The sequence below is a fragment of the Bos javanicus genome, chromosome X (assembly GCF_032452875.1).
Source record: "Bos javanicus breed banteng chromosome X, ARS-OSU_banteng_1.0, whole genome shotgun sequence".
Lineage (NCBI taxonomy): Eukaryota > Metazoa > Chordata > Mammalia > Artiodactyla > Bovidae > Bos > Bos javanicus.
In genome coordinates this window covers 97,570,218-97,595,383 of record NC_083897.1, presented here as the reverse complement: position 1 = coordinate 97,595,383, position 25,166 = coordinate 97,570,218, and the positions used below count along the sequence as shown (strand labels likewise).

At 39.3% G+C, this 25,166-nt stretch overlaps 1 protein-coding gene across 1 annotated transcript in view; it reads left to right on the top strand.

The window, feature by feature from the left end:
- The first annotated feature begins 1,616 nt into the window (after positions 1-1,616).
- Positions 1,617-25,166, top strand: part of ZC3H12B (zinc finger CCCH-type containing 12B) — a 257,381-nt gene continuing 233,831 nt past the window's right edge. The window contains exon 1 of the mRNA XM_061410305.1: positions 1,617-2,469. The gene's annotated coding sequence lies outside the window, so the exon portion shown is untranslated. The remainder of the gene's footprint in view (positions 2,470-25,166) is intronic.

Sequence of the window (25,166 nt, the reverse complement as noted above, 5' to 3'; positions counted from 1 at the left end):
TAGAACTATGATCCTACATCCTACAGAACTGAGACCACAAACAAGGAAAGGTAAATGAAATGAGATGAGAGAGAAATAGGTTCCAGGTGAAGGAAGAAGATAAAACCTAAGAAGAACAACTAAGTGAGGTTGAGATAGGCAATCTACCTGAAAAAGAATTCAGATTAATTATAGTAAAGATGATCCAATATCTTAGAAAAAAGAAAGGAGGCACTGACCAAGAAGATACAAGAAATGTTTAATGGGTACCCAGCAGATTTAAAGAACAGAGATGAACAACACAATAACTGAAATGAAAAATATGCTAGCAGGAAAGAATAGCAGAATAAATGAGGCAGAAAAACAGATAAGTGAGCTGGAATACAGATTGGTGTAAACCACTGCAATGGATCACAATAAAGGAAAAAGAATGAAGAGAAATGAGCACAGTCTCTGATACCTCTGGGACAACATTAAAAGAACCAACATACATATTACAGGTATCGAAGAAGAAGAAGAAGAGAGAGAAAGGGCTTGAAAAATTATTTGAAGGGATAATAGCCAAAATTTGTCTAACATGAGAAAGGTAAGTCACTGAAGTCCAGGAAGCACAGAGAATCACATAGTCCCACAGATGATAAATCCAAGTCCACACACACACATACACACACACACACACACAATATGGGCTTCTCTGGTGGCTCAGATGGTAAAGAATCTGCCAGCAATGCAGAAAATTCAGATTCACTCTCTGGGTCAGAAAAAAACCCTGGAGAAGGGACCGGCTACTCACTCCAGTATTTTTGCCTGGAGAATTCCATGGACAGAGGAGCTTTGTGGACTACAGCCCATAGAGTTGCAAAGAGTCAGACATCACTGAATGACTAACAGAATAACAACAGCTATACACACATACACACACACACACACACACACATAGTGTCAACGTGTAGTGCCACTGATTTATTTTGTGGGAGTTCAGTTCAGTTCAGTCACTCAGCCATGTCCGACTCTTTCTGACTTCATGAACCACAGCATGCCAGGCCTCCTGTCCATCACCAACATCCAGAGTTTACCCAAACTCATGTCCATTGAGTCGGTGATGTCATCCAGCCATCTCATCCTCTGTCCTCCCTTTCTCCTCCTTGCCTTCAATCTTTCCCAGCATCAGGGTCTTTTCCAATGAGTCAGCTCTTCGCATCAGGTAGCCAAAGTATTGGAGTTTCAGCTTCAACATCAGTCCTTCCAGCGAATACCCAGGACTGATCACCTTTAGGATGGACAGGTTGAATCTCCTTGCAGTCCAAGGGACTCAAAGAGTCTTCTCCAACACCACAGTTCAAAAGCATCAATTCTTCAGCACTCAGCTTTCTTTATAGTCCAACTCTCACATCCATACATGAATACTCGAAAGACCATAGCCTTGACTAGATGGAACTTTGTTGGCAAAGGAATGTCGCTGCTTTTTAATATGCTGTCTAGAATGGTCATAACTTTTCTTTCAAGGAGCAAGTCTTTTAATTCCATGCCTGCAGTCACCATCTGCAGTGATTTTGGAGCCCCCCAAAATAAAGTCTCTCACTGTTTCCATTGTTTCTGCATCTATTTGCCATGAAGTGATGGGACCAGATGCCATGATTTTCATTTTCTGAATGTTGAGCTTTAAGCCAACTTTTTCACTCTCCACTTTCACTTTCATCAAGAGGCGTTTTAGTTCCTCTTCACTTTCTGCCATAAGGGTGGTGTCATCTGCATATCTGAGGTTATTGATATTTCTCCCAGCATTCTTGATTCCAGCTTGTGCTTCTTTCAGCCTGGCATTTCACATGATGTACCCTGCATATAAGTTAAATAAGCAGGGTGACAATATGGAGCCTTGACTTACTCCTTTTCCTATTTGGAACCAGTCTGTTGTTCCATGTCCAGTTCTAACTGTTGCTTCCTGACCTGCATACAGGTTTCTCAAGAGGAAGGTCAGGTGGTCTGGTATTCCCATCTCTTTCAGAATTTTCCAGTTTATTGTAATCCACACAGTCAAAGGTTTTGGCATAGTCACCAAAGCAGAAATAGATATTTTTCTGGAACTCTCTTGCTTTTTTGATGATCCAGCAGATGTTGGCAATTTGTTCTCTGGTTCCTCTGCCTTTCCTAAAACCAGCTTGAACATCTGCAAGTTCACAGTTTACATATTGTTGAAGCCTGGCTTGGAGAATTTTGAGCATTACTTTACTAGCGTGTGAGATGAGTGCAATTGTGTGATAGTTTGAGCATTGTTTGACCTTGCCTTTCTTTCGGATTGGAATGAAAACTGACCTGTGGCCACTGCTGAGTTTTCCAAATTTGCTGGCATATTGAGAGCAGCACTTTCACAGCATCATCTTCCAGGATTTGAAATAGCTCAATGGGAATTCCATCACCTCCACTAGCTTCATTCATAGTGATGTTTCCTAAGGCCCACTTGACTTCACATTCCAGGATGTCTGGCTCTAGGTGAGTAATCATACCACTGTGATTATCTGGGTAGTGAAGATCTTTTTGGTATAGTTCTTCTGTGAATTCTTGCCACCTCTTCTTAATATCTTCTACTTCTGTTAGGTCCATACCATTTTTGTCCTTTACTGAGCCTGTCTTTGCATTAAATGTTCCCTTTGTATCTCTAATTTTCTTGAAGAGATCTCTAGGCTTTCTCATTCTATTGTTTTCCGCTGTTTCTTTGCACTGATAACTGAGGAAAGCATTCTTATATCTCCTTCTATTCTTTGGAACTCTGCATTCAAATAGGTATATCTTTCCTTTTCTCTTTTGCTTTTTGCTTCTCTTCTTTTCACAGCTATTTGTAAAGCCTCCTCAAACACCCATTTTGCTTTTTTGCATTTCTTTTTATTGGTGATGGTCTTGACCAATGTCTCCTGTACAATGTCACAAACCTCTGTCCATAATTCCTCAGGCACTCTATCAGATCTAGTCCCTTAAATCTATTTCTCACTTCCACTGTATAATCATAAGGTGTTTGATGTAGGTCATACCTGAGTGGTCTAGTGGTTTTCCCTACTTTCTTCAATTTAATTCTGAATTTTGTGGGAATTCTATCACAATTTTTCCATATGGGATTAAAAATTTAAGATACTGCATGCCATTTTTTGGACAGGGCATTTAGACTTTGGTACTCACAAAGCACAAGTATTAGCCTGTTAAATTTTATGTATATATAAATGAGTCACTTTTATTTACACTTGAAACATAGTGATTTAATTATGTTTCTATTTTTAAAAATTAATTATATCAAGGTAGCTCAGTTAGATTCAACAGAACGCAAATAGACAACTCAGTGAAGTGAAGAAAGCGACGTATGGAAAGAACATGAATTTTGACGGACAGATGTAAGTGATAGCAAAGGAATTTTGAACCATAAAAACTTTAGGAATAAAATTAAATATGCAAGAGTATGTTTCATAGTCAGGCTCGATCAATCAGAATAAAAAATTTGCAAGCTTCAAGGCAGATCTTTTGATATTACACCATCAGAGGAGAAAAAAAGAAATGCGAATGGCAAAGTGTAGGGACTTTCCTGGTGGTTCTGTCTGATGGTTCCCAGATGTTCCACCTGTGAATGCATGGGACATGATTTTGATTCCTGATATGAGAAGATTTCGCATGCATGGGGCAATTGAACTCAGTGCACCAAAATTACTGAGCCTGTGGTCTAGAGCCCACAAGCCACAACTACCAAAGCCCAAGCACCTAGAGCCCATGCTCTGTGATAAGAGAAACCATCCATGAAAAGCTCTCATATTGAAATGAAGAGTAGCTCCCACTTGCCACAACTGGAGAAAGTCTGAATGCAGCAGTGAAGACCCAGTGTGGCCAAAAATTAAATAAATAATGTTTAAAACAATGACAAAGAATTAAAAAAGCTTACTTGAATTATTAGACCTCATAAAATTAAACAATATTCATGTTATGAGAGTCCTATCAGGAGAACAGAGTGAGCAAGACACAGAAAACTTATTTAAAGAATTAATATTTTGAAACATCCCCAAAGTGTGGAGAGATATGGCTATACAGGTACATGAGGATCATAGATTCCCAAACAAATTCAAACTAATGAAATCTTCAAGTAGATACATTATAATCAAGCTCTCAGATGTTAAATACAAAAACAGAATTTCAAAATAGCAAGAGAAAAAACTCATCATATGAAAGTGAACACTGATAAAGTTGTCAGCATATTTCTGAGGAGAAACCTGACAGGTTAGGAGAAATTGCGATGGTATGCACAACGTGCTCAAAGGAAAAAAAAAAAATCTTCCAACCAAGAATATTTTAACTAGAAAAGTTATCTTTTAGAATTTTTTTCCTAAACAAACAAGACTTGAGTAAATTAATCACTACTAGACCTACCTTACAAGAAGTCCTAAAAGGAGTTCTTCAAGCTGAAATGAAAGGATACTAATAGCAATATAAAAACATAAAAAAAGTGTATAATTTACTGGTAAAGGTAAATATATAGTCAAAGGCAAAATACTTCTAGTACAGAAATGCTATATAAATTACTTTGAACTCTAATATATATGTTAATAGAGAAAAGTGTTTAAAATAACTGTGGCTATAATATTTTAATGTATACACAATATAAAAGAATGTAAATTGGAATATAAAAAAGTTAAGTGGAAGGGTCAAGTAAATATGTAGAACTTTTATATGCAATTCAAGTTAAGTTGTTAATAGCTTAAAATAGGCTGCTATATCTGTGTAAGATATTTTATGAAAACCTCATGGTAATCAAAAAGCCATCAACTCACAAAGAAAGATGGGACTAGCTTAAAAAAAAAAAAAAAGCTGCAAAGCGATAAGAAAACATTAACAAAATGGCAATAGTATTCTCTTAACCTATCAATAGTTACTTTAATTGTAAATGGTTTAAATTCTCCAGTTAAAAGTAAAAGAGTAGTTAAATAGGTAAAAAATATAAAACCTAACTGAATGCCACCTACATGAGACTTATTTGACACTTAAAGACACTCAGGTTGAAAGTGAAGCAGTGGAAAGAGATATTTCATGCCAATGGAAACAAAAAAAGGCAGGGGTAGCTACATTTATATCAGACAAAAAAGACTTTAGGTCAAAAGCTATAACAAGAGACAAAGAATGTCAAAAGCTATAAAAAGAGACAAAGAGGTCGGTTTGCGAGCTGTCAGCGCGGGCGGGAGCGCCGCGGGGCGCGGGGTGGGCGCGGCCGACCCCCGTCCCCGTACAATTAAAAAAAAAAAAAAAAAGAGACAAAGAATGTCAAGAGCTATAACAAGAGACAAAGAATGTCACTATATATGATAAAGGAATTGTATGTACCCAATATTGGAGCAGAGAAGGCAATGGCACCCCACTCCAGTACTCTTGTCTGGAAAATCCCATGGATGGAGGAGCCTGGAAGGCTGCAGTACATAGGGTCGCTGAGGGTCGGACAAGACTGAGTGTCTTCACTTTCACTTTTCACTTTCATGCATTGGAGAAGGAAATGGCAACCCACTCCAGTGTTCTTGCCTGGAGAATCTCAGGGACGGTGGAACCAGGTGGGCTGCCATCTATGGGGTCGCACAGAGTCGGACAAGACTGAAGTGACTCAGCAGCAGCAGCAGCAATATTGGAGCACTTAAATACATTAAGCAACTATTAGCAGTTCTAAAGGAAAAATATACATCAAAGCAATAATAGTAGGGAACTTCATACCCCACTTTGAACAATGAATTGATCATCAGATAGAAAATCAATAAGAAAATAATGAATTTGAATGACATTTTATACTAAATGAACCTAATATATATAGAGAGAATGATTTATTCAATAGCAATACAATACACTTTATTCTCAAGTGCAAATAGAACATTCTCCAGTATAAATCATATATTATTAGTTCACAAAAGAACTCTTACCCGATGTAAGAAAACAGATCATATCAAGTACATTTCCAACTACAATAGTATAAAACAGTAATCAGTAACAGAGAAAAATCTAGAAAATTCACAAGTATGTGGAAATTAACATTCCTGACCAACCAATGAATCAAAGAAAAAAATCAAAAGGGAAATAAAAATATCTTAAGATAAACAAAAATTGAAATACATGCAACAAAAACAGTGGTAAGAGGTGCTAAGTGAGCAGTGCTATATTTATAGTAATAAATATGTACATTAAGGAAAATAGAAGGAACTCAAATAAATGACATAACATTGTGTATCAAGTTACTAGAAATGGAAGAACAGACAAATTAAAAAGTTAGCATAAATAAATAATAAATGCTAGGACAGATATAAATAGAGACTGGAAAAACAATAGAAAAAATCAGAAAGTCTAAAAGTTGGTCTTTTTAAAAGATAAAATAGATGTACATTTAACTAGACTAAAAAAAAGACTCAAATTAGTAAAATTATAACAACAAAGAAAAATTACAACTGGTACCAAGAAATACGAAGGATCATAAGAGACAAGTATGAATAATTATATACAAACAAATTAAAAAATTTAGAAGAAATTTAAAATTTTCTAGAAACATAAAACCAACCAAGATTAAATCATGAACAACAGAAAATCTGAACAAACCAATAACAAGAATGAGATTACTACTACTGATAGTAGTCAAAAATCTCCCCAACAGATAAAAGCCCACAACCAGATGGCATTGACGTCAGACAGACTAAGTTAAAGGACCTGGTTCTTGTTCTACATATCTGAAAGAATTTGGCCAAGAAATACAAAAAAAAAAAAAAAAAAACAACCAGAGGTTGAGGTGTAGAGAGAAACAAATAAACAATTTATTGAGGCATGAAAGTACACATTTGGAGAAGAATGCGGATGTTCTTGTGAATGAGAAGCCAACCAAGGAATTTTCTGACTCCTCTTTTAATTTCATTTTATTTCCTTGAATAGAGGGAAGTGTCTTTGATCAGGGGCAGAATATTCATTTTTGAGAATCAGGGTGGGATCTCAATTGCACCTGGTTACATTAGCTTCCACTCGTGCACATCTTGATGCTGAAAATACTACACATGTGCTCTGAGAGCCATTTTCACTTAAATTTTCTCTTACTAGTAAAATGCCACATATAGATGGTCATATAGTGGTCATCCACAGCCTGTGAATTTTTATTGCACATGCTTGGCCGTGCTCTATAGGTTTTATGGTCAGGGTTCCGTATTCAGTATTCTTTGTTGGAAGAAAACGTTGTCTGACTCTCTGCGATGCCATGGACTTTAGCCCATCAGGCTCCTCGGTCCATGGGACTTTCCAGGCATGAATACTGGAGTGGGTTGCCATTTCCTTCTTCAGGGAATCTTCCCAACCCAGGGACTGAACCCGGGTCTCCTGCATTGTAGACAGACGCTTCACCATCTGAAACAGAATCCACTTCAGTATTCTTGCCTTGAGAACCCCATGAACAGTATGAAAAGGCAAAATGATAGGATACTGAAAGAGGAATTCCCCAGGTCGGTAGGTGCCCAATATGCTACTGGAGATCAGTGGAGAAATAACTCCAAAAAGAATGAAGGGATGGAGCCAAAGCAAAAACAATACTCAGTTGTGGATGTGACTGGTGATAGAAGCAAGGTCCAATGCAGAAAAGCACAATATTGCATAGGAACCTGGAATGTTAGGTCCATGAATCAAGGCAAATTGGAAGTAGTCAAACAGGAGATGGCAAGAGTGAATGTCGACATTCTAGGAATCAGTGAACTAAAATGGACTGGAATAGGTGAATTTAACACAGATGACCATTATATCTACTACTGTGGGCAGGAATCCCTTAGAAGAAATGGAGTAGCCATCATGGTTAACGAAAGAGCCTGAAATGCAGTACTTGGATGCAATCTCAAAAACGACAGAAAGATCTCTGTTCGTTTCCAAGGCAAACCATTCAATATCACAGTAATCCAAGCCTATGCCCCAACCAGTAACACTGAAGAAGCTGAAGCTGAACGGTTCTATGAAGACCTATAAGACCTTTTAGAGCTAACACCCAAAAAAGATGTCCTTTTCATTATAGGGGACTGGAATGCAAAAGTAGGAAGTCAAGAAACACCTGGGGTAAGAGGCAAATTTGGCCTTGAAATATGGAATGAAGCAGGGCAAAGATTGATAGAGTTTTGCCAAGAAAATGCACTGGTCATAGCAAACACCCTCTTCCAACAACACAAGAGAAGACTCTACACATGGACATCACCAGATAGTTAACACTGAAATCATATTGACTATATTCTTTGCAGCCAAAAATGGAGAAGCTCTATACAGTCAGCAAAAACAAGACCAGGAGCTGACTGTGGCTCAGATCATGAACTCCTTATTGCCAAATTCAGACTTAAATTGAAGAAAGGAGGGAAAAACACGAGACCATTCAGGTATGACCTAAATCAAGTCGCTTATGATTTTAAAGTGGAAGTGAGAAATAGATTTAAGGGATTAGATCTGATAGACAGAGTGCCTGATGAACTATGGATGGAGGTTCATGACATTGTCCAGGAGACAGGGATCAAGACCATCCCCATGGAAAAGAAATGCAAAAAGGCAAAATGGCTGTCTGGGGAGGCCTTACAAATAGCTGTGAAACAAGAGAAGCAAAAAGCAAAGGAGAAAAGGAAAGATATAAGCATCTGAATGCAGAGTTCCAAAGAATAGCAAGGAGAGATAAGAAAGCCTTCCTCAGCGAGCTACGCAAAAAAATAAATCAGTAAAGGAAAACAACAGAATGGCAAAGACTAGAGATCTCTTCAAGAAAATTAGAGATACCAAGGGAACATTTCATGCAAAGATGGGCTCAATAAAGGACGGAAATGGTATGGACCTAACAGAAGCAGAGGATATTAAGAAGAGGTGGCCAGAATACACAGAAGAACTGTACAAAAAAGATTTTCATGACCAAGATAATCACGATGGTGTGATTACTCATCTAGAGCCAGACATCCTGGAATGTGAAGTCAAGTGGGCCTTAGAAAGCATCACTATGAACAAAGCTAGTGGAGGTGATGGAATTTCAGTTGAGCTATTCCAAATCCTGGAAGATGATGCTGTGAAAGTGCTGCACTGAATATGCCAGGAAATTTGGAAAAATCAGCAGTGGCCACAGGACTGGAAAAAGTCCGTTTTCACTCCAATCCCAAAGAAAGGCAATGCCAAAGAATGCTCAAACTACCGCACAATTGCACTCATCTCACACGCTAGTAAAGTAATGCTCAAAATTCTCCAAGCCAGGCTTCAGCAATACGTGAACTGTGAACTTGCAGATGTTCAAGCTGGTTTTAGAAAAGGCAGAGGAACCAGAGATCAAATTGGCAACATCCACTGGATCATCGAAAAAGGAACAGAGTTCCAGAAAAACATTTGTTTCTGCCTTATTGACTATGCCAAAACCTTTGACTGTGTGGATCACAATAAACTGTGGAAAATTCTGAAAGAGATGGGAATACTAGAGCACCTGACCTGCCTCTTGAGAAACCTATATGCAGGTCAGGAAGCAACAGTTAGAACTGGACATGGAACAACAGACTGGTTCCAAATAGGAAAAGGAGTACGTCAAGGCTCCATATTGTCACCCTGCTTATTTAACTTATATGCAGAGTACATCATGAGAAACGCTGGGCTGGAAGAAGCACAAGCTGGAATCAAGATTGCCGGGAGAAATATCAATAACCTCAGATATGCAGATGACACCACCCTTATGGCAGAAAGTGAAGAGGAACTAAAACGCCTCTTGATGACAGGGAAAGAGGAGAGTGAAAACGTTGCCTTAAAGCTCAACATTCAGAAAACTAAAATCATGGCATCTGGTCCCATCACTTCATGGGAAATAGATGGGGAAACAGTGGAAACAGTGTCAGACTGTATTTTGGGGGCTCCAAAATCACTGCAGATGGTGACTGCAGCCATGAAATTAAAAGATGCTTACTCCTTGGAAGGAAAGTTATGACCAACCTAGATAGCATATTGAAAAGCAGAGACATTACTTTGCCAACAAAGGTCCTTCTAGTCAAGGTTATGATTTTTCCAGTGGTCATGTATGTATGTGAAATTTGGACTGTGAAGAAAGCTAAGTGCTGAAGAATTGATGCTTTTGAACTGTGGTGCTGGAGAAGACTCTTGAGAGTCCCTTGGACTGCAAGGAGATCCAACCAGTCCATTCTAAAGGAGATCAGCCCTGAGTGTCCTTTGGCAGGACTAATGCTAAAGCTGAAACTCCAGTACTTTGGCCACCTCATGCGAAGAGTTGACTCATTGGAAAAGACTCTGATGCTGGGAAGGATTGGGGACAGGAGGAGAAGGGGACGACAAAGGATGAGATGACTTTATCACATCATCAACTCAATGGACATGAGTTTGGATGAACTCCGGGAGTTGGCGATGGACAGTGAGCCCTGACTTGCTGCAATTCATGGGGTCACAAAGAGTCGGACACGACTGAGTAACTGAAGTGAACTGAACTTCTGTATTCAGTTGTCACAAAGTGTAATCAAAGTCTAATTTATGTTATTGTTATGACAGCATTCCTCCATGCTTTATGATCTCATTAAGAGCAAAACAACGGGTTAGCTTTGCCTTTTGCCTAACATCTATGTATGAAGAGACTGTTCTTGGGTCCAGCCCTGTCTTTCCTGCTTCTATTCCCCCCTGAAAAAGTTTATTCCCAAAATCTTTTGAGACTTTGATGGCTAAAGGTATCATTCTTCTGTAACTTTCTCAAGTTGGCCAGGGGCCATCATCCCTACCTGACCCTAGAATGAAGCTCTCTCCCTATCTGATCAAGGGGTCCTATGGAGATATCAGTATAAACCTTAGTAGTATGCAGTTGCTAAAGTTTCTGCCTGATCATCATGTTTATGTGTAATTGTTGCAACGTGGAGGAAACAAGATTAACAAGCAACAGCAGTATCCTCTATGACCCACCTCCCAGAATAATGGAAATAAAAGCAAAAATAAACAAATGGGACCTAATTAAACTTAAAAGCTTTTGCACAATGAAGGAAACTATAAGCAAGGTGAAAAGACAGCCTTCAGAATGAGAGAAAATAATAGTGAATAAAGCAACTGACAAAAAATTAATCTCAAAAATATACAAGCAGCTCCTGCAGCTCAATTCCAGAAAAATAAATGACCCAATCAAAAAATGGGCCAAAGAACTAAACAGACATTTCTCCAAAGAAGACTACAGATGGCTAACAAACACATGAAAAGATGCTCAACACCACTCATTATTAGAGAAATGCAAATCAAAACCACAATGAGATACTATCTCACGCTGGTCAGAATGGCTGCTATCCAAAAGTCTACAAGCAATAAATGCTGGAGAGGGTGTGGAAAAAGGCAACCCCATTACACTATTGGTGAGAATGAAAACTAGAACAGCCACTGTGGAAAACAGTGTGGAGATTCCTTAGAAAACTGGAAATAGAACTTCCATATGACCCAGTAATCCCACTGCTGGGCATACACACCGAGGAAACCAGAATTGAAAGAGACACTTGTACCCCAATGTTCATCGCAGGACTGTTTACAATAGCTAGGACATGGAAGCAACCTTGCTGTCCATCAGCAGATGAATGGATAGGAAAGTTGTAGTACATGTACACAATGGAATATGATTCAGCTATTAAAAAGAATGCATTTGAATCAGTTCTAATGAGGTGGATGAAACTGGAGCCTATTATACAGGGTGAAGTAAGCCAGAAAGTAAAACACCAATACAGTATATTAATACATATATATGGAATTTAGAAAGATGGTAATGATGACCCTATATGCAAAACAGCAAAAGAAACACAGAGGTAAAGAACTGAGTTTTAGACTGTATGGGAGAAGGCAAGGGTTGGATGATTTGAGAGAATAGAATTGAAACGTGTATGTTACAATATGTGAAATAGATCACCAGTCCTGGTTTGATGCATGCAACAGGGTGCTCAGGGCCGGTGCACTGGGACGACTCTGAGGAATGGGGTGGGGAGGGAAGTGGGATGGGGGTTCAGGATGGGGAACACATGTACACCCATGGCTGATTCATGTGAATATATGGCAAAAACCACTGCAATATTGTAAAGTAATTAGCCTCCAATTAAAATAAATTAATTAATTTTTTAAAATGTAGGGGCAAAAATCAGCAAAAGTATTATTGTAACCAGAGGTCCAACCAGGGGTTAGGGCCCAGGCTTTGCTTCATAATACCCCTTTGATTACAGTATATATGGAGTTGACTCTGGGGTTACTGTTTCCAAAAGTGTGTAACCGTTGGGCCTGTTCATATGTCTTTTAGATGTCATCTTGCATTTGACCAGGGGTATTGATGTAGGTACAATATATTTTACTGATGATTGCACATATCCCTCCATGCTCAGCTGAGAGATAGTCTGGGCCAATCAATTATTCATTAATACATTAGTTATGGAGTTAAGGGATTTTAAGTCTGGAAAGTGCATTTGCTGTGGTCTTGGCTAGGGTAAATAGAGTATCTGACAGGTTACAATGTATTGCCTCAGAGTATGCAAACCATCCCCTACATTGGACTGCCAAACCAAGCAGCTCAGGTTCTTGCCAGGATGAGGCGAATTGCCTCTTATTTCAGGAGTGGGTGATATTTTAGATATTATAGCTTGGCCCATCCCACTAGTTGACCTAGCATGTATTGTTCCACAAACAGGGCATTATGTATAAAAGGAAAGGTCACAGTCAATCCTAGGGAATGGAAGGAGAAGTTGGGATTGTCATCTGAAGTATCTAGGGTTTTGGTCTCTTTTCTTTATTTAATTAAAAAAAAAAACAAAACTGAAGAGTCTTTCAATGAAGGATTACAGTATAGCATAATAAAAGCCTGCACACAAGGAACCTCGGTCCATTTTTCCTAGTTTCTTGCAAAATACATGCAGTAATAAAATAGTATTATGACTTAGAAAGCCATTTTGGGACAAAGTGGACATGTCCCCCAATTCGTATTGAACCCAAACCATATTGCAGGAAGAGATGAGATTCCTACATTTTAGCTTATCAAGTTGAACACTTTTCAATTTTTCAGAATGCATCCTAAAGGAGAGTGTTCAGATACTAAAGGGACACCTCCTATGTTGTTTATACCTAAAGTGAACAGAAAATAAAACAGCACAGAAATCAGGGTGTCCTGTGATTTATGCTCTCAGTTTTGGTAACAGCAAACTACCACTTACCAAATGCCAAGGCTTTGGAGGCATCCCCACACCAGTGACCTTCCAAGACTTTGGCCTTTTCCAAGGAGAGAGGGTCCTAAACCCTGTCCATTCATCTCTGTTTGCCAGGTGGGGGAATGCCCTTTTCTTTTTCTATTCATCTTTTTGATGTAGCATATGAGCTTGCCTTTTCATACTTTTCATACTGTTCATGGGGTTCTCAAGGCAAGAATACTGAAGTGTTTTGCCATTCCCTTCTCCAGTGGACCACGTTTTGTTAGAACTTTCCACCATGACCTGTCCATCTTGGGTGGCCCTACACGGCATGGCTCATAATTTCATTGAGTTAGACAAGGCTAGTAGTCCATGTCATCAGATTGGCTAGTTTTCTGTGATTGTAGTTTTCAGTCTGTCTGTCCTCTGATGGAGAAGGATAAGAGGCTTATGGAAGCTTCCTGATGGGAGGGACTGATTGATGGGGAAACTGGGAAACTGCATCAGATATGCAGATGACACCACCTTTATGGCAGAAAGCAAAGAACTAAAGAGCCTCTTAATGAAAGTGAAAGAGAAGAGTGAAAATGTTGTCTTAAAACTCAACATTAGGAAAACTAAGATCATAGCATCTGGTCCCATCACTTCATGACAAATAGATGGGTAAACAGTGGAAACAGTGACAGACTATTTTTGGGGGTTCCAAAATCACTGCAAATGGTGACTGCAGCCATGAAATTAAAAGATGCTTGCTCCTTGGAAGAAAAGTTATGACCAACTTAGACAGCATATTAAAAAGCAGAGACATTATTTTGCCAACAGAGGTCCATCTTGTCAAGGCTATGGTTTTTCCAGTAATCATGTATGGATGTGAGAGTTGGACTATAAAGAAAGTTGAGTGCCAAAGAATTGATGCTTTTGAACTGTGGTGTTGGAGAAGACTCTTGAGAATCCCTTGGACTGCAAAGAGATCCAACCAGTCCATACTAAAGGAAATCAGTCCTGACTACTCACTGGAAGATCAGATGCTGGAGTTGAAAATCTAATACTTTTGCCACCTGATGCAAAGAACTTACTCATTTGAAAAGACCCTGATGCTGGGAAAGATTGAAGGCAGGAGGAGAAGAGGACGACAGAGGATGAGATGGTTGGATGGCATCACTGATTCAGTGGACTTGAGTTTGAGTAAACTCTGGGAGTTGGTGATGGACAGAGAGGCCTGGTGTGCTGCAGCCCATGGGGTCGTGAAGAGTCAGACACGACTGAGTGACTGAACTGAACTGAATGAGCTTGACTTTGTTGCTCAGATGTATTTCCCTTTCTTGTGCATCTAAGGATCTTTCATAGGAGTGGAATTGCCATGTAGCTTGGGAGCCTAAGATTTTAAATAAAAATTTAAAGCCGTTAATGGAAAAGTATTCCAGAGAGAGAGAGAGAGAGGCCGGCCTTTGAAACTTTGGATATTGTCATAGTAAGCAGATCTTTCCTAAATGTGAGATCCAAAGAGTTAAACCATGAATAATTCTGAAGAGATATACTATTGCATTACATTACGTTCCCTTAATGCAGATAACCAAAGGAGGAAGAGAAAGGTTAGTGTAAATAATTATTTCACAATGGCAGAAGCGAGCTAAGAGTGAACAGTCCCTTTTATTTATTTATTTTTTTTGAAGTGTACAGTCCAGTTTCATTTATTACATTCACAGTGTTGGACAACCATCCCCTCTGTAGTTACAGAACATTCTATCACTCCATAAGGAAGTCTTGTATCCATTAAGTAGCCACTATCCCATCTCACCCCAGCCCCTAGCAACCACTAAACTGCTTTCTGTCTTTATTTTACCTATTTTTATATTTGTCTATTTGTCTATTCTGGATATTTCATATAAATGGAATGATACAATGTATATAACTTTTTGTGTCTGGCTTCTTTCATGTAGCATGTCTTTAAGGTTTGTCTATTTTATACATGCATCAGTACCTAGTTCCTTTTTTTTTTTTTAACATTTATTTATTTTTGGCTTTGCTGGGTCTTCATTGCCACACACGGGATTTTCTCTAGTTGTGGAGAGCAGGGGCTACTCTCTAGTTGCGGTGCACAGGCTTCTCATTTCAGTGGCTTCTATTGTTGTAGAACATAGTGACACGTGGACTTCACATGTTGCAGCACATGGGCTATAGAGCGCAGGCCGAGTAGTTGCGACACATGGGGCTTAGTTGCCCTGTGGCTAAGGGGTCCTGCTGGCTCAGAGGTTGAACCCATGTCTCCTGGTGTCTCAGACTGTGAAGAATCCACCTGCAATGTGGGAGACCAGGGCCCGATCCCTGGGTGAGGAAGATCCCCTGAAGAAGGAAATGTCTACCCACCCCAGTATTCTGGCCCAGAGAATTCCATGGACAAAGGAGCCTGGTGGGCCTCAGCTCATGGGGCTGCAAAGCAGTCAGACAAAGTATTTGTGTAAATACCTATTTTCAATTCTTTGGGATATATGTAGGAGTAGAATTTCTGAGCCATATGATAATTCTGTGTTTAACAGTCCCACAAGCCCACGAGTAGTGTATGAGGGTTCTGATTTCTCCACATCCTCACCAACACTTGCTGTTTTCTGGTGGTTTGTTTTGTTTTGTTTTGTTTTTAATAGACACCCTAGTGGGAGTGAAGTGGTATTTTGCTGTAGTTTTGATTTGCATTTCCCTAATGACAAGTGCTTGCTGGCCATTTGTGTATCTTTTTTGGAGAACAGTCCCTTTTAAACCCAGCATGGACAGAGTAGAGTCCTCTTGGGTAAAGGTCTTTATGACCCAAATAACCACGATGTTGTGGTCACACACCTAAAGCCAGAATTCATGGAGTGTCAAGTCAAGTGGGCCTTAGGAAGCATCACTATGAACAAAGCTAGTGAAGGTGAAGAAATTCCAGCTGAGCTATTTCAAATCCTAAAAGATAATGCTGCTAAAGTGCTGCACTCAGTATGCCAGTAAACTTGGAAAACTCAGCAGTGGCCACTGGACTGGAAAAGATGAGCTTGCATTCCAATCCCAAAGAAGGGCAACACAACAGAACATTCAAACTACCACACAATATCACTAATTTCATATGCTGGCAAGATAATTCTCTTAATCCTTCAAGCTAGGCTTCAATAGTATGTGAACCAAGAACTTCCAGATGTACAAGCTGGATTTAGAAAAGGCAGAGGAACCAGAGATCAAATTGCCAACACCTGTTGGATCATAGAAAAAGCAAGGGGATTGCAGAAAAGCATCTACTTTTGCTTCAATGACTATGCTGAAGCCTTTGTGTGGAGCACAAGGGTCAGTGGAAAATTCTTAAAGCGATGGGAATACCAGACCACTTTGCCTGCCTCCTGCAAAACCTGTATGCAGGTTAAGAAGCAGCAGTTAGAACCAGACATGAAACAATGGACTGGTTCCAAATTGGGAACCAGAAGTATGCCAAGGCTATATATTGTCACCCTGCTTCTTTAACTTATATGCCGAGTATATAACAACAACAATTTGTCTAACAGTTCATCATTCCTTCTTGGTATCCCCAATTTGTCCCCACTGGGTTTGATAACATGCAGAGTAGGAATACTGTGGGCAAAAGACTAATAATCTGCACCTAGTAATAATCAGCTTAGCCTGGGAGTCCCTTCCTGGGATATCTCCATTTCAGACTTGAAAATTTATGGATGTTAGCCAGAGTAGTCAAAAATTAGAACTTGTTCCTAGTCACTGAAGTGTCCATAAAGGCTTCTATAAGGTCTTGTCCCATTAAAGAAATGGGACAATTAAGGACTATCAAGAAAGAATGTGAGATCAGATATTGCTCAATTTGGTAATTAAGTGACTTGGTGAAATACTGATTGTGTAGATTTCCACCAGTGCCCATCACCAGGAAGACTTTAGCACTTTAGTGAAGTGAAGTGAAGTGAAAGTCACTCAGTGTGTCCGACTTTTTGTGAACCCATGGACTGTAGCAGGCCAGGCTCCTCTGTACATGGAATTCTTTAGGCAAGAACACTAAAGTGGGTAGACTTCCCTTTCTCCAGGGGATCTTCCCAACCCAGGGATCAAACCCAGGTCTCTCACATTGCAAGCGGACTCCTTACCATCTGAGCACAGTTGTTTAGAACAGAGTAAGTGGCTCTCATATTTACTTTAAAAAATTGATCTTCTAATTTGCCACAACAAGGATTACCCAGGGCTCTTCTCTTGAGAGTGTACACTTTTCTGTGGGACCCAAAGACCCTGGATTCCGTCAGTCATCCATAGCCACCATTTGGAGTTTTGAGACCCCTTTGTCTGATCTAGACATGGAGCATTCTCATCTTCAGTGGCCTGATTTTCCACAGTATGAACATGGGCTAGGCAGGTTTGACTCCTGCCCTTGGATGGAACAGGCCCAGTGGCCTGGCTTGCCACATTTGAAATAGACTCCTTTTTGTGATTTCACCAATCTGGTGTTGAATCTCCTCTTCATTTCTTCATTTTTGAGATGGTCCCTGAGATTGCAAGGCACTGCCAACAGCAAAAACTATCAGTTGAGCCTGTTTCTTAATTTGTTCCACTTTATGCCAGTCCCTTAGGAGTTCCTCTGCCTGTCAGTCATTAGATATCCCATAGGTCATATCTAGAAACTGAGGCATTGGAATCTGAGGGCTTAACTGCAACTTTTGAAGCTTTCACCTAATATCAGCTGGTAAACTAGCTGGTAAAAAGGTTTTCCTAGTAGGAACTAGTTCTTGGGGTGGAGGAGCCTATGTTAATTTATTTTCTAGAAACTTTAATGAGTTAATTCTAGGTGAAGCTCATCTTCTCAGAGAAGCAATGTATTTGTCTGGATGGAACCCAGGTGGCATGGGTTGGGCAAATGCCTAAACTGGGCCCAGATCATATTATAAGAGATAGTGGCCTTGGTGACTGAATGTATCCAAAATGTATCTCCCTGGGGAAAAAAAAAAAAAAAGATTCATGATCCTTCAAGGGAAACCAAGCTCCTGCCAGAAGAAGGAACATTGCCCATCAGGAGTGGCTACAGGCAGACAAATATTTTCTCTGTGATACCAAGGGTGAGCAACATTCCTGAAGGCTTCAAGGTTTCTCTATTGATTATATGGCCAGTGATTAATCCTTGTGTGCATTCCTCTGGAATGGACATCTTCATACGTCCAGGACCTATTTATGACCTAACTCCCAATCTCTAAGAGAGTGGCTCAGGTCAGTTCAGTTCAGTCACTCAGTCATGTCCAACTCTTTACAACCCCATGAATCGCAGCACGCCAGGCCTCCCTGTCCATCACCAACTCCCGGAGTTCACTCAGATTCACGTCCATCGAGTCAGTGATGCCATCCAGCCATCTCATCCTCTGTCGTCCCCTTCTCCTCCTGCCCCCAATCCCTCCCAGTATCAGAGTCTTTTCCAAAGAGTCAACTCTTCACATGAGGTGGCCAAAGTACTGGAGTTTCAGCTTCAGCATCATTCCTTCCAAAGAAATCCCAGGGCTGATCTCCTTCAGAATGGACTGGTTGGATCTCCTTGCAGTCCAAGGGACTCTCAAGAGTCTTCTCCAACACCGCAATTCAAAAGCATCAATTCTTCGGCACTCAGATTTCTTCACAGTCCAACTCTCACATCCATACATGACCACCCATAGCCTTGACTAGATAGACCTTTGTTGGCAAAGTAATGTCTCTGCTTTTCAATATGCTGTCTAGGTTGGTCATAACTTTCCTTCCAAGGAGTATGCGTCTTTTAATTTCATGGCTGCAGTCACCATCTGCAGTGATTTTGGAGCCCAAAATAATAAAGTCTGACACTGTTTCCCCATCTATTTCCCATAAAGTGTTGGGACCAGATGCCATGATCGTCGTTTTCTGAATGTTGAGCTTTAAGCCAACTTTTTCACTTTCATCAAGAGGCTTTTGAGTTCCTCTTCACTTTCTGCCATAAGGGTGGTGTCATCTGCATATCTGAGGTTATTGATATTTCTCCTGGCAATCTTGATTCCAGCTTGTGCTTCTTCCAGCCCAGCGTTTCTCATGATGTACTCTGTATAGAAGTTAAATAAACAGGGTGACAATATACAGCCTTGACATACTCCTTTTCTTATTTGGAACCAGTCTGCTGTTCCATGTCCAGTTCTAAATGTTGCTTCCTGACCTGCATACAGGTTTCTCAAGAGACAGGTCAGGTGGTCCGGTATTCCCATGTCTTGAAGAATTTTCCACAGTTTATTGTGATCCACACAGTCAAAGGCTTTGGCATAGTCAATAAAGCAGAAATAGATGTTTTTCTGGAACTCTCTTGCTTTTTTGATGATCCAGCGGATGTTGGCAATTTGATCTCTGGTTCCTCTGCCTTTTCTGTTGGCAATTTGATCTCTGGTTCCTCTGCCTTTTCTAAAACCAGCTTGGACATCTGGAAGTTCACGGTGCATGTATTGCTGAAGCCTGGCTTGGAGAATTTTGAGCATTACTTTACTAGCGTGTGAGATGAGTGCAATTGTGCAGTAGTTTGAGCATTCTTTGGTATTGCCTTTCAGGCATCAGCCACTGTGTGACTGTGTAACAAAAAAACAAACAAACAAACAAACAAACACAAACTCCCCTTTCTATTATTTAGAAAAAAATATTAACTTTCTTCCACCTACAGTTTGTCCAAGTAAGGCTATATTTCACATTTTTGTTAAATTAAACCTGATAATAGCTATTCAAACTCAGAGGGGAAAGTATGGTTTGGGTCTCTGGCTACACTGGTGAATTCTACCAAATAAGAAAGAATTTTTAATAATACCATGCAAATCCTTCTCAAACTTCCAAAAGTATTTAAGAAGAAGAACATTTTGAAATTCATTTTATGAGACCAGTATTAACCTGATACTAAAACCAGACAAGGGCACTATAAGAAAAATAATATAGAAAAATATTCTTGATGAAAATAGATGCAAACATCACAAAAAAAAAAAAAAAAAAAAAACAACTCGCAAAACAAGCTCAAGAGTGCATTAAATGGATCACATACCATGATCAAGTAGGATTTCATCTCTGGTATGCAAGGTTATTCACCATGCAGATCAATGAATGTAGTATAACATGTTAACAGAATGAACAACAAAAAAAAAAGCTTCCCTGGTAGCTCAATTGGTAAAGAATCTGCCTGCAATTCAGGAGATTAATGTTTGATCCCTGGGAGGGGAAGATCCCCTGGAGAAGGAAATGGCAACCCACTCCAGTATTCTTTCCTGGAAAATCCCTCAGACAGAGAGGCCTGGCAGGCTACAGTCCATGGGGTCACCAAGAGTCGGACACGACTTAGCGATTAAATCACCATGGTCATTTCAATGGAAGCAGGAAAAGCATTTGACAAAATTCAACACCTTTTCATAATAAAACCATCAGGAAGTTAGGGATAGAGGAAAAGTACTGCAACATAATAAAGGCCATACATGACAAAACTACAGCTAGTATCATACACAATGGTGAAAAGTTAAAAGCCTTTTTTTAAGATATCTGTATCTATTTAACATTGTGCTGCAGGTTCTAAGCCAAGGAAATTAGGCAAGAGAAAGAAATAAAAGGTATCCAAATTAGAAAAAAAAAAGTAAAATTATCTCTGCTTGTAGATAATGTATTACCACATACAGAAAACCCCAAAGACTCCATCGAAAGCTGTTAGAATGTGTAGATGAATTTAGTAAAGTTTAAGGATACAAAATCAATACACAAAAATCAGTTGTGCTTCTATACACTAACAAGGAACTATTTGAAATAGAAATTAAAAATAAATCCCATTATTATTAAATTAATAATATTATTAATAGCATCAACACTATAAAATATTTAGAAACAAATTTAACTCAGAAGATGAAAAGCCTGTACACTAAAATCTACAAGACATTGATCAAAGAAATTAAAGAAGACATGCATAAGTGGAAAGATATTTATGTTCTTTGATTGGATGAATTAATATAATAAATATGTTCATATTGCCTAAAGTTATCTACAGATTTAGTGAAATCTCTATCAAAATTCCAATGACATTTTTCTCAGAAATATGAAACTATCCTAAAATTTTATGGAATTACAAGACACTGGATAGCCAGTACATTCTTCAGAAAGAGGAGCAAAGCTGTAGACATCACAACTTCTGGTTTCAAGCTATATTATGAAGCTAATAATCAAAACAGAATGGTACTGACATAAAACCAGGCATTTAGTCCAGTGGGTCAGAATAAAGAGACCAGATATAAACCCACATATATACAGTCAACTAATTTTTATGAGGGCACCAAGAGCACAAAATGGGAATGGATAGTCTCCTCAATAAATGACACTGAGAAAACTGGATATTCCCATGTAGAAAAATAAACTGGGCCCCAATCTTAAACCACTCATAAAAATTAACTTGGATAAAAGATTTAATGTAAGACCTGAAATCATAAAACTGCCAGAAGAAAACATCAGTAAAGAGATTCTTAACAATGATTTCTTGGATAAAACATCAAAAGCACAGCAAAGGAAGAAGTTAATAAATCGAAAGTGCAACCTACAGTATGGAGAAAAATTTGCAAGCCAGATGTCTGATAAGGGATTAATATACAAAGTATATAAAGAACTCATACAACTCAATAGCCAAAAAAGATGGATCGCTGGAAATGTTCCAATTTAAAAATAGACAGAGGACCTGAATAGAGATTTACCAGAGATGATCAGATGGCTGAAAGGTATATAAAAAGGTGTTCAACATCAGGGAAATTATATCAAAACCACAATGACATCAATTCACACCTATTACATAAAAGCTATTACAAAAAATACAAGAGATAACAGATGTTAATAAGGATGTGGAGAAAAGGGAACACTTGCCCCTTCTTGGGTGTCAGGCCTGAAAATTGATACCTGTATTATGGAAAACAGTATCGTGATAACTAAAAAAAATAACTAAAAATAGAACTTCCATATGAGCCAGCTATCCCACTTTGGGGTGTATATCTAAAAGAAATGAAATGTTTATCTCAAATGTATATCTATACACCTATGTTCATTGCAATATTATTCCCAATAGTAAAGCTATCAAAACAATCTAAATTTCCTTTGACAGATAAATGGATAAAAGTAAATGTGGTACTCAGGCTTGAGAAGGAAGAAAATCTTGCCTTTTTGACAAAATGGATGTACCTTGAGGGAACTATGCTAAGTGAGATAATTTACCAAGAGAAAGACAAATACTGTCTGATATAAATTATGTGTGACTCTTAAAAGAAAAACTAACTTTATAGAAATAGAGAATAAAATAGTGGTTGCCACTAGCCAGGGGGAGGGACAAATGCAGTAACATAAGTCAATGAGTATAAACTTTCAGTTATAAGAAGAATAAGTTCAGAGGGTCTTGTATACAGTACGGTGACTATAGTTAATTGTTGCTGTTGTTTAGTCCTCAGTTGTGTCCTATTCTTTGGGACCCCATGGAATGCAACATGCCAGGCTTCCCTGTCCTTCACCATCTCCTGGAGCTTCCTCAAACTTATGTCCATTGAGCTGGTGATGCCATACAACCCTCTTGCCCTCTTCCATCCCCTTCCTCTTCTGCCTTCAGTCTTTCCCATCATCAGGGTGTTTTCCAATGAGTTAGCTCTTTCCCATCATCAGGGTGTTTTCCAATGAGTTAGCTCTTTGCATCAGGTGGCCAAAGTACTGGAGCTTCAGTCAGCATCAGTCCTTCCAATGAATATTCAGGATTGATTTCTTTTAGGATAGACAGATTTGATCTCCTTGCAGTCCAAGGGATTCTTAAGAGTGTCTTCCAATACCACAGTTCAAAAGCATCAATTCTCTGGCACTCAGCCTTGCTTATAGTCCAAGTCTACCATCCATACATAACTACAAGAAAAATCATAGCTTTAACTACGTGGACCTTTGTTGGAAAGGTAATCTCTCTGCTTTTTAATATGCTGTCTAGGTTTTCTTCCAAGGAAAGAAATTAATTTTTTTAATTTATTTTAATTTCAAGGCTACAGACACCATCTGCAGTAAAAATAAACTCAAAATGGATTAATCTAAATGTAAGACCAGAAACTATAAATTGCCTAGAGGAGAACATAGACAAAACACTCTCCAACATAAATCACAGCAAGATCCTCTATACCCATCTCCCAGAATATTGGAAATAAAAGCAAAAATATACAAATGGGACCTAATTAAAATTAAAAGCATCTTCACAACAAAAGAAACGATAAGCAAGGTGAAAAGACAGCCTTCAGAATGGGAGAAAATAATAGCAGATGAAGCAACTGACAAAGGACTAATCTCAAAAATATACAAGCAACTCCTGAAGCTCAATTCCAGAAAAATAAACGACCCAATCAAAAAATGGGCCAAAGAACTAAACAGACATTTCTCCAAAGAAGACATACAGATGGCTAACAAACACATGAAAAGATGCTCAACATCACTCATCTTCATAGAAACGCAAATCAAAACCACAATGAGGTACCATTTCATGCCAGTCAGAATGGCTGCAATCCAAAAGTCTACAAGCAATAAATGCTGGAGAGGGTGTGGAGAAAAGGGAACCCTCTTACACTGTTGGTGGGAATGCAAACTAGTACAGCCACTATGGAAACAGTGTGGAGATTCCTTAAAAAACCAGAAATAGAACTACCTTGTGACCCGGCAATCCCACTGCTGGGCATACACACTGAGGAAACCAGAATTGAAAGAGACACGTGTGCCCCAATGTTCATCGCAGCACTGTTTATAATAGCCAGGACATGGAAGCAACCTAGATGTCCATCAGCAGATGAATGGATAAGAAAGCCATGGTACATATACACAATGGAGTATTCCTCAGCCGTTAAAAAGAATACATGTGAATCAGTTCTAATGAGGTGGATGAAACTGGAGCCTATTATACAGAGTGAAGTAAGCCAGAAAGAAAAAACACCAATACAGTACACTAACGCATATATATGGAATTTAGAAAGATGGTAACGTTAACCTTGTATGTGAGACAGCAAAAGAGACACAGAAGTATAGAACAGTCTTTTGGACTCTGTGGGAGAGGGAGAGGGTGGGATGATTTTGGAGAATGGCATTGAAACATGTAGAATATCATATATGAAACCAATCGCCAATCCAGGTTTGATTCAGGATACAGGATGCTTGGGGATGGTGCACTGGGATGACCCAGAGGGCTGGTACAGGGAGGAAGGTGGGAGAGGGGTTCAGGATGGGGAACATGTGTACACCTGTGGCAGATTCATGGTGATGTATGGCAAAACCAATGCAATATTTTAAAGTAATTAACCTCCAATTAAAATAAACAAATTTATATTAAAAAAACAAAAAGCAAAGAAACTCTGTTACTGTCTCCATTGTTTCCCTACATATTTGCCATGAAGTGATTTGAACTGTGGTGTTGGAGAAGACTTTTGAGAGTCCCTTCGACTGCAAGGAGATCAGCCCTGGGATTTCTTTGGAAGGAATGATGCTAAAGCTGAAACTCCAGTACTTTGGCCACCTCATGCGAAGAGTTGACTCTTTGGAAAAGACTCTGATGCTGGGAGGGATTGGGGGCAGGAGGAGAAGGGGACAACAGAGGATGAAACTGCTGGATGGCATCACTGACTCGATGGACGTGGGTCTGAGTGAACTCCGGGAGTTGGTGATGGACAGGGAGGCCTGACGTGCTGCGATTCATGGGGTCGCAAAGAGTCGGACACGACTGAGCGACTGATCTGAACTGAACTGAACTGAACTGATAGAACAGGATGCTATGATCTAGATTTTTTGAATGTTGAGTTTTAAGCCAGTTTTTTCACTCTCCTCATTCACTTTCATTGAGAGGCTCTTTAGTTCCTCTTCGCTTTCTGACATAAGGGTGGTGTCATCTGAATATCTGAGGTTATTGATATTTCTCTTGGCAATATTGATTCCAGCTGGTGCTTCATCCAGTCTGGCATTTTGCATTATGTACTCTGCATATAAGCTAAATAAGCAGGGTGACAATATACCTGCTTG